Source organism: Meleagris gallopavo, chromosome 10 (assembly GCF_000146605.3).
Source record: "Meleagris gallopavo isolate NT-WF06-2002-E0010 breed Aviagen turkey brand Nicholas breeding stock chromosome 10, Turkey_5.1, whole genome shotgun sequence".
Classification (NCBI taxonomy): domain Eukaryota; kingdom Metazoa; phylum Chordata; class Aves; order Galliformes; family Phasianidae; genus Meleagris; species Meleagris gallopavo.
The window spans coordinates 12270766-12280847 of NC_015020.2; the positions used below are offsets into that span (position 1 = coordinate 12270766).

At 49.5% G+C, this 10082-nt stretch overlaps 1 long non-coding RNA gene across 1 annotated transcript; it reads left to right on the top strand.

The window, feature by feature from the left end:
* The first annotated feature begins 6 nt into the window (after positions 1–6).
* On the top strand, positions 7–9848 carry LOC109369256. The gene is made up of 3 exons (XR_002118104.2): positions 7–8255; positions 8408–8532; positions 8639–9848. It is a non-coding gene; the product is annotated as an uncharacterized LOC109369256 (long non-coding RNA).
* The last annotated feature ends 234 nt before the right edge of the window (positions 9849–10082 follow it).

Sequence of the window (10082 nt, forward strand, 5' to 3'; positions counted from 1 at the left end):
GCACGGCTCGCATTTATCTCCTGACGTCTCAACCGCGGCACCGTTACTGTGTCCGTCTCGCTTTCTCCGCCTGGCTCCTAAATAAAGGCGCCTTGGAGTCCAAACTGTCTCGGAATCCTTTCTGAGCGATACGAAATAACCCCTCCCAGCCCTGCTTTTCGCTCCTAAGTTGTCAAACTCTTTGTTGCTCTGCCCTGCTGCCCGCGCGTACCGCAGCGTTCGGCACTCGGGAGCCGGCGGCGGTGCGGGTGCAGCCGGGGGCGTGCAGCCCTCCTTTGTGCCGGCGAACACCGCCTCGTTGCTCAGCCGAGGGGAAGGCAGAGCGCCGCTTCCAGTACTCGCATGCGGTTTTTCCCGCAGCGTGCGTGGCTGCGGTCGGGTCGTTGCCGTGTCTTTTCATTTGGACAGCTCAGATCTTCTTAACGAAAGCGGGAACGGTGCACCTAACCCACGGACTCGTGTGGGTCTTGTGATCGAGCTGGGAAAAGATCAGCCCCGTTTCCAGGGATTACCGCGTCGAAGGCTGGGAGGTGGGACAGGCGCTGCCTCCGGCTCCCGTGCAGCCCCCCATATTTCCCCAGCCCGATGCGTGTGGTTATTTCCTCGGCACAGCAGCTGCTGACCCCGGGTTGCAATGTGGCAGAGCCCAGGGAGGCTGAGCCCCCACCGGGGAGGCGAGCGGCCCTGCCCTGCTGTAGGGGCAGCAGGGGGAGGCTGTGATCTGGTGACGTCAGGGAGAAGAACGAGACGTTGTGTTTTCAGGACCTAAAAATGACGTTTTGCTGTCGGGTGGTCTCTCATCATTTTCAGCCTGCAAAGTTATTGTCGGTAACGTTGGCCTTCCCCTCCAGCAGTTATCTGTGCTGTGATTGTTGAGGGCAGGTGCGTGGTCTGGGGAAGAGCTTAGGCAGGGAAAAGCATGTTGGCTTTCATTAAATGGGGAAAAAGATGTATTTTGGTACCTATAGCTTAGATTATCTTGCAGCAAGAGCGCAGCAGTGGCCATTGCTGTCTGTGTGCTTCTTAAGAGCAAGCAATGGGCACGTGAGAAGACAGACCGATGATGTATGCTGTTCTGTTTCATTCAGCTTTTGGCAAAGACGTTGGCCGTGGCTGAGTGAATGCAAGCACTGAGTTTTACAAACCCCTGATTGCCTCAGTATGCCTCTAGAATGGGAAATCAGAAGGAAAAGATTGCACAAATGGTAGAACGGCTCGAGTTGGAAGGAATGGAACAGCACAAAGCGTGACATTCCGTGCTATGCTCACTGCTGGCAGGTCTGGGAGCTCAGCTTGCCATCACCCCTTGTGTTGTGAACTGCCCCTTTGCTTCCCATGGAGCAAAAATAAAATAGGAGAGCAAACAAAATCCTGTCTTTCCGTGTTGGCCAACAGCATTCTCTCTTTCAAGCAGACAAAACTGGACAAATTAAAGTGACTCACAGATGAATCTCAGAGGATGCTTTTTCCTACAAACGTGCCTTTGTGGCTGCAGTGAAGTTGTTGGAGTGCCGGGCCTCTGTTTGTCCACTAATTGCAATGTGGATTTGCTGTTGTGTGCATCCCTGAAGCTCCTGCAGAAGGAGGGGAGCGTGGCTCAGCCTGCTCTCATGTGCCAGTGTGATGGAGGCCTGCCTTTACACTTGGCAGATGGCAATTCTCTGCTGGTTTCTCCATCCTGAATTTGTTTATCCGAGCGCAGAAAGCTCTTTACTGAACTCTTTAATCGGCACGCTGTCTTTTTTCTTTCATGTTTTCTCATCTATTTGACTTCCCTCCTCTCCAAAGGGGACCTTGGGCTCTGCCTGCTTCTGTCTTTGGACAGGGGCAGCAGGTTGAGAAGTTCTAAAGCCTGTTTTCCCCCCGTGAAAAATGTACAGGTAGGCGAGGGTGGCTGGCAGGATGAGAAAGGGGAAGGCGTTCTGCATTGGTGGCTTTTTCTTTTGACCACTTGATGCATGGCACAGGATCACGTGCTGCCAGCTGGTGAGTCATGGGAGGAAGGGGGCAGAGCAGCCATGGTCAGCCGGAACGTAGGAATGGGTTGTGTCACTGGGATGGGGATCATCCAGCAGTGGCTTAGCTGGGAAAACAATTCTGCAAGTGACCTTTGTTGAGACCTCTGGAACGAGACCTTTGGGAGATGCCTGAGCTGCCTGTTTGCTGGCCGCCTGTGACACCTTGCGATAAACAGACGTGTCCTTTAGACCCTCTGTTTGCTTAGCAGTGTGTTACAACAGCGCTGAGCTGCTCCTTGCTGAGCTTGTGGTTTTCCCTGTGAGGGCGTCGGGGTGGTGGTGGTTCAGGCTGTGCTGACCCAGGGCAGGAAGGGGCAGAGCGTGGAGCGTGGGGCTGTGGGATGTGTTGGGTGATGGGCAGCAGGCCTCGAGGACCCCAGTGACTGGTGTGCATTACATTTCTGTAGGTTCACAAGGCAGCAAATGAGCTCTAATTCTCACAGCAGGTGTGTGTGTGTGAAGCCTGCTCGTGTTCTTTGTGTATGTAGGGATGCTTGCCTTCATCGAGTGACGTGCTATAAGTGAATAACTGCAGGACAAATGGGTCTTGCCCCTTTACTTCTAGTTCCCAAACTGGTTCAGGTTACTCCATCAGCCTCCAAACCCCACCTCAGGTTATTTGGTGCTGTGTTGCCCTTGAGATCCCTCCTTGGGAGAAGGCAATCACTCGTGTTTCCTAATCTGGTCCGTCACCCTGTCTTCAGCTTTTAGAATACGTGTGTGTTCCTGTACTGCTGTATAACAGTGATAGATCCCCGAGGCTTCTTTATCTCTGTTTGCCTTGACAAGCTCCTTTCTCTGTCACGCCACAGGTTTTCTAACAAACCTCGAGCATCCTACCAACCTGGAAGCCTTTTTCTGAAAGAGTACGTTCTAAAATACGGTTGGAATAACAACAGCAGATTAGTAATACAACAAGCTTTAGATGAAGGGGTCAATAAATGAGAACATGTGTTTCTTTTGCTAGCAGAAATATGTGTAATAGCATTACCAACACGTCCCATAGCTTTGTGTGTCAGTCTGGAGGAATCAAAGGACTTTAATTGCTTTTGTTTTCAAGCAAGCGTATCAAAACGTAATTTTTATTTGATTCTGACTGCATTCTTTGTTCTGCCCCTCCAGGCTTTAAAAGAGATGCTGTATGCAGCCGTGGACCAGGCCCCTTCTATAGAAGGTAAGCACGTGCTCGCTGAGAATTGTGTTTTTCTTGGCATTGGATACTGGACGTGCAGTAGTGTTATTTTTCTGTCCTCAGTCCTCCTAAATTGGTCAAGTCAATACACTGATGGGCAAACGCTCGGCCTTCCGCAGCCTGCGTGCTATTTGGGATTGTTGGAACTCTTTGTCCTCTGTCATCAGCACAGTAAATGGCTTTGTATAGCTTGGGACTTCAGCAGCTGGATTCCTCTCGCTTATAAGGACATTCACTGGTGGAAGTACTACTTCATCACTGGAGAATAGCCTCTTGTTTTCCTATGGCAGCCCTGGGAGATAGCTGTGCTGGAGAGTCACCGGTTGGTGAGCAGTGATGTGAGGCTCTCATCCTTTTGTCCTGGGTGCTCCCTGAGTGCTGTGCCACCTCTTGGATGCTGATATGAGTATATTTTCTTGTTTTCATATGTTTATTGCCACTGCATTCTCTAGGTAGGTTATTTTAGCACAGCATTTGCTTTTAAGCTCGCTGCGTTTTGAGTAGCCTTATGTGATGTGTGCAAAAGTTCTCAGTAGAACCCTGTATCTTTCTCTCTCTCCTTTAGTTGTCTTGGAGGTACTGAATAGTTTTTGCCTTGATCTTGCTTTGGTCCTTTGTGTGGATTTCAAACTCCGTGCTTCTAGCAGTTCGATTGCAGAGAATTGTCAGTGTCACTGATCTCTCTGAATGCAGCTCTTAGATTCTTCCTTGTGTGTGTGCAGAGCAGAACTGCTGCTTCTAGGGCAGTCTGCTGGCTGGTGTCAGTAATGCCAGCCATCATTAATGCTAGTTCATTAGCAACTCACACCCTCTTCTCCAAACTGTGGGTCCTAGAAGTGCATTTCTACAGGTGAGTGGCCACGCTCCTGGCATCACCTAAAATTGATGGGCTGCTTTTGGGAAATGGAATCAAGCTTGGAAGCAATATACTGGCAAAAGAGGAAAGTCCTGCTTCTTAGAGATGCAAAAACTGCTTTAAAACCCCCACAGGCCTGGAGGATCCTTCTCCCAGATAGCAGTTTTCTCTCCCAAGAAGCAGTTTTCTGTCTTAGAGGAACCACAGTGTTTTGTATGGGCTGCACAGATGATCTTTACTAACTTGTCTTTAGAGGTAATTAGCTGGTTTTTTTTGAGAAAATGTGTTTCCTTTGTCTTAACACCAGTGCGTGACTTAAGGTTTGTCTTAAAATGGATGGGGCTGCAGATCCTTTGCATTTTAGTTCCTCAGTTTTGTTTTGGGAAGGTGTAAGGACGACACTATGAGAAGCTGGCCATAAAACTCCTGAGTGGTATTCTGCATTTTGGCTGCTTTTTTTTTTTCCTGTGCTCATTGTGATATAGTGATGTTCTGTATGTGCTGCAATGTTTACGTGTAAACATACTTAGGAAAGGAAGGGAAAGTGAAGAATGAAATGGTATAATATAATATTAATGTTGCTCTTTTGAATGTTAAAAGAACGTAAACTTGTGTTTCTGCCTCCTTTGATGCCTTTGAAACCTCATCAAAAAGGGAAGTAATGACTTAAGGTTGTGCTAGCTACAAAAAGCATCTTCTTGTTATTTGGAGAGCAAGTCTCTCCCTCTGTGTTGCAGAGAACAAAGCGATGCAAACTGTTTGGAACTGCTCAGATTTGTCACTCTTTTGCCCAAACTGCCTCTAAGAAGAGAGCAGCTGTGCTAATTCCTGCACCGCTTGTTAGTTCAGTGCTATGTGAGCGTGTGCTGGGTTTCTTTCTTAATTAGTTTGTTTCCAGTATGTTATTTCCCTCCTGGTTTTTTTGTTTTGTTTTGTTTTGTTTCCTCTGCTGTGAATCTGTTTTGCTCATTCTCCAGCTCTCTGAAATGCATGTGTGGCTTTGAGCTTAGCACAGGAACACCAGGAGGGTGCTGTAAGCCCCATCTTCCCAGGGTGAGGCTGGTGTAAATCTCGTTTTAGGCTGGTTTAACTAAAAGCCACTTGATGTAGGTGATGCCAGGCGCTGCAGCCGTGTTCAGCTGGGCTTTGGCTTGCCTTAAGGTACACTGGAGCTAATCTTCAGCTAGTAGCTGGGCTGTGAAATAAAGGGAGGTCTGTCTCTTGGCTGGCTCTGGGCTCGTGTTAAGGAATCTGCTTACGGTTGGCACGTGGGTAAACAAAGCTGGCTTCAAAATGACTCATAAGCTGTGCAAACGGTGCTGCTGCTGCTATTTTAGGGAGAAAAGTTTGCTAGGGGGATGATTGTGGATGTAAGTTGTGGGGTCGCCTACCAGCACGTTTACCTGCTCTACTGGTGACCATAGAATCCTTAGAGCTGGAAGGCACCTCTGAGGGCCATCCAGTGCAGCTCCCCTGCAGTGAGCACTGAGCAGATGTGCTGGCATCTCCCCCAGCTCCTCAGGGTTCAGCTCTTTGCAGCCATAGAGGAGATGGAAGCCTGGCTGTGAATTATTCATCCTGATTATGCGCTCCAATGGACATGGTCTACTCTGAATATTATTGCCTAGAATATTAGTCTTTCAGATATTGAAATTTAACCTCCCTTTAAGACTTGTGTAAACAGATCTTGTTGTTGTCGCATTAAATGGCACAAAAGCAGTATCCTCCTCTTACGGAGATGACTTATTCCACTTGACCCCCAGCTGCATTCCAGTGGTAGGCTGGAACAAGGATTAGACCGAGTGGGGAGTAGGAATGCTTCAAGACTGAACTCAAAACCAAAATTAATAGGTGACTTTCATTACAGCTTGATTGACAGGGGAAAAGCTTAGCAGCAGTGCTGGTGCTTGCGCTGTGCAAATTCACCTCTTTGCTTGTTCCAGATGAGAGGTGTGAGATTGGGACCTTCTCAGCATGCCCTGCTTGGTGATATAAACTTACTTCATAGCAGGCTGGCGGTGCCAGAGCACAGAGCGCTCAGGCTGTGGTGCAGATCTGCCTTGGCTGAACTGGTCCGCTCAGGTTCTTGCTCCCAGGTGCTTGTTTCCACAGCTGGGCTAATGAAAGGGCTGTGCACAGCTTGGGAGGCAGCATGAAGGCTGGGTTGGGCACTGCACACCAGCTCCAAGGAAAGGGCTGCACCTGAAGGCAGGTTTCTTTTGCAGGTCTGCAAGCTGCTTATCAGGCTGGCTGTGCAAAGGCTGTAAATCCCTCCTTAATGGCAAGGGGTGACAGCAACATCAGAAATGCTTTTTTTTCCCTCCCTTCCTGCTCTTGCTTTCTGATAATATAAAAAGGCCAGTGCGTCAATTTAACTGGTAGGTACTAGGTTTCATGTTGGTGGTTAAAACGCGAGGGCTGGGAAATAGAAAAGGAGTTCATAAAGCTGGAAGATGGACAGCCAGCTGTGCTCGCAGTGCAGCAGAACATCAAACAGTGCTTTGGGTGTAGCCTAGAGAAACACCACACGTGTGCGGATAGGAGGTCAGAATTTATTGTTGGGCTTTGGAAAAGGCTGCAGCAGGAGGAGTAACAGCAAGATTTACAGTGTGTGTAGGAGGCAGCCTCGGGGTTTGTAGCCATTGCATTCGAAACAAGCGATTAGGCTTTGGGATGAGGCTGTGGCTATTTGGTGAATAATGCCATGTGAATTAAACCCGATGAGTTTCTGTCTCTTTAAAAAGGCACGCTGTGAGCAGGCTCTCCCTGGAAGGAAATCTCATTCTTCTGCATCAGAATCACTTGTAAGATGCTTCAGAACGATGGTCAGGGCCTGCCAGGAGCTTCAGCATCCCTGCGATGCCATGTAGGAGGAGCAGGGGCTGCCAGTACAGCTCCTCTGCTTTGTTACCTAGGCTGAAGAATGCCTGGAGGTCTGTAGCTGTAAGGCAGCAGTGAGGCAGAGCTGTGTACGTTCAGCTAAAAGCTGCAGAGAACACTGAGAATGCACCAATCCGCTGGCATGCACGGTGGGTGCTGTGTGCAGGAGCGTGAGCAGCAGCACAGCCCATCCTGCAGCTCCAGCCCCGGGCTGTGCGCTGCCCTTGCTGCAGAGGAGAGAGCCTTGTTTATCTCCTAGGAGATGGAAAAGCAATTTCTACTTCCTGATGAGAAGCTGACAGGCTATTTGACTTAACAAGAGGGGCCGCCGGTGTGATTGGGAAGAGGAAAATTGCATGCCATAACATAGTGATAGAAATGCAATTTATTTTGCATGTGCTATATAGCTTCAGGCACGCATTTTGGAGGGGTGAGAATTCTACACGTGCTGAAATGCCAGTTCTAAATAGCAGCAAGAAGTGAATTTGGCTTCCAGGCTGTGTCTGCAATCTTGGTCTTATTGCTCCCGCTGTTGATTAGCGTGCTTTTATAAACACTGCCAATGTGATTAGCGTGCCTTTATAAACATTCCCAAGGTGTGTGTGGGGTGAGGGAACCTGGAGCCCTCTGGCGAGCCGAGTGAGCGAGCTGTGACCTCAGGACTGCCTTGTCCCATGGCTGCAGGCGTGCCCTGATGTGTGGCCAGGATGGCTGTCCTGGTGCCACCACTGCCCATCCGTGTCCCCATGCTGAGCCCAGGTGTGCTTCTGAACGGCTGCTCCCTGTGAGCACAGCTGTAGCAGTGACTCACAGGCAAGGCAGCTGAGTGGGGTAATAATGAGCAGGATTGGCTGATACACCTATAAAGCAAATTCTATAAATAGCTGAAAGGGATTGGGCCAATACTGCTGTGTTTTGGTGTGACTTTGGCTTCCATCATCAGCGATAGCAGTGAAAAGGCAAGGAAGTAACCAATCTGAGAACCCCATATGGCATTCTGCCTTTCTTGGAGCCTTGCTCATGCCAGATTTCCTTGAACTCCACGGCAATCCAAGACAAAGGTTTCATTTCCCCCCACCCAGTTACAGGGTAATGCATTTCTCTGTTAGCAGCTGGGTCAGGACTTGGTTCTGCACTGACCTTGATGAGCACAGGTGCAAGAAAATGTTTCTTGGAGGCTGTGTGTCCTTTTAAAGCCTTTAAGAGGCTGTAATTAATGGAGTTGCCTAGAGACAAGAAGGCTTCCCGGGGAGGAGAAAGGAGACCTTCCCAGGGAGGATAAAGAAGGAGCATCTTTTGGCTGAGCTGGGTTAGTGTCGGTGCTCACAAATGATAGCCCTCTTAACACAGGCTTCGTCTCCAGCTTTCAGATGCTGCATGCTCTTAACGTGCAACATTCACTTACAGCATAGCTCTGTAAGGGTGCTGGTAAGATTTGTTCATTAAAACTTCATGTTTCAGAGGTTAGATGCTAAAATATGGAGCCGGAAGAAAGCAAAGCAGGATGCCAAGCTTGAAGCATTTGCCACACCTGATGGGATGCATCTGCTGTAATAATCCTGGTTGCAGGACAACTGCTCTTTCTGGTGAGCACATCACACCCTGCAAAAATACCCCATATCAGGTGTGAGTTTGAGCAGTGCATTAGCAGCAGGGAGCCCGCCACAGCTTTCATACCCTTCTCTTCAGCAGATGTCACCTTGGTGAAGCCCCAGAAGGCGTGAAGCAGCAGGAGGGATGGCGAGGGGTCCCGCGTCCCTCTGCCTGTGCGTAGCTGTCTGCTCTGAGCCATTCTGTGAGCAGACCTTGCCAGGCTGCTTCGGGGTCTGCTTTGTGGCCACGCGCGGCCCTGTTTTTCCCCAGCCTGCTGCCTTTGGCCCTGGAGCTCCCGACCTCTGAAGGCAGAAGTTGTGTTTGCTGCTGTCGGCGTTCAGTAAGGCTTGAGCTGGAGTCCCAAAGGCTCCAGGGGCACCGAGTGTCTCCAGTTTTAGAAATCCGGCTGCAGCTCAGTCAGAATTGATCCGTGCTGATTTCCCTTTCGGTTCCTCCTGCTCGCAGCTGGCTCCTGCGGGTTTTGTTCCGCCTTTGTTCCCAGCTGATGGAGCTGGTTGGTGCACGCTCATGCTAATGGAGCCGCTCGCCTTCCGGCTGGGGAGGAATTCAGCGTTGGGAGGTGTGTGATCTGGGCTTGGACTTGCCTAAGCACAAATTCGAGTAATGAATTAGTCATCAGCCATGGATTTCATGGCCCTGGGGACACGGATCCTGCGGCTGGTGCAGCCCAGCTGTCAGTCAGGAGCTGCTGATGCAGGAACTTCTCGCAGCCTGAGAAGGTTCCCCCAGCCCTGCTAATATGGGGAAGGGAGGTTGCCAGAGCCTCGAGCTGGTATTTCAGTAGCAGCGTGCCTGCTTTACAGCGTGTCCTTCAAGGCTTCGGCCTCTTCACCTAACTCAAATAAAAGTATGCCTTAACAGGGTAATTAGAAACCTAAGGCAGCACACCCAAATTACAGTAGTTCTGCCATCTTCTGCATGCAAGGTAATTTTACCTGTTTTGTGGTAAGCAGGACATGGCAGGGGATACTCCATCCTCCATCAGTTTCAGTAGTGATCCCATGGTTACTGAGGTATAGGGGTGATGTGGAGCGGGTCTGGGAAGAGATGCTTCTACTCCTCTTTCTTGTCCTTGCCCACCACCTTGTTTTTTTCCCCCTTTTTGTTAGCATTGCACTGTGGCGTGTGCCTTGTGGTGGCTGGCCTCAAGCATGATGATTATTCTGAGAGGTATGCAAGCTTTATTTACCAAGAAATTATGAGTTTGTGTGCTTTTTGTACATAGCTGGAGCAGTCTCTCTGGGGACAATTAGGCTAATGTCGATTTATGCGTTTTCCCATCATAACTCCCACCTATGCTGATTCTTTGCAGAGTGTCTGTTATGGCTCCTGGCCAGTGAGTCAGTTTTTCTGTTGCCTTTGTCAGGCAAACACCACGTGCAGCAGCAGATATGGGTGATTCCCCCTGTAGCGGGGGGTAGTGGCTCAAGAGACTCAAGATGATGGTTGCTACTGTGGGATTCTGTATGATTTTATTTGAAGACGGAATTATGATGCCCAACTTTGTGCAAGTTGCAGGTGT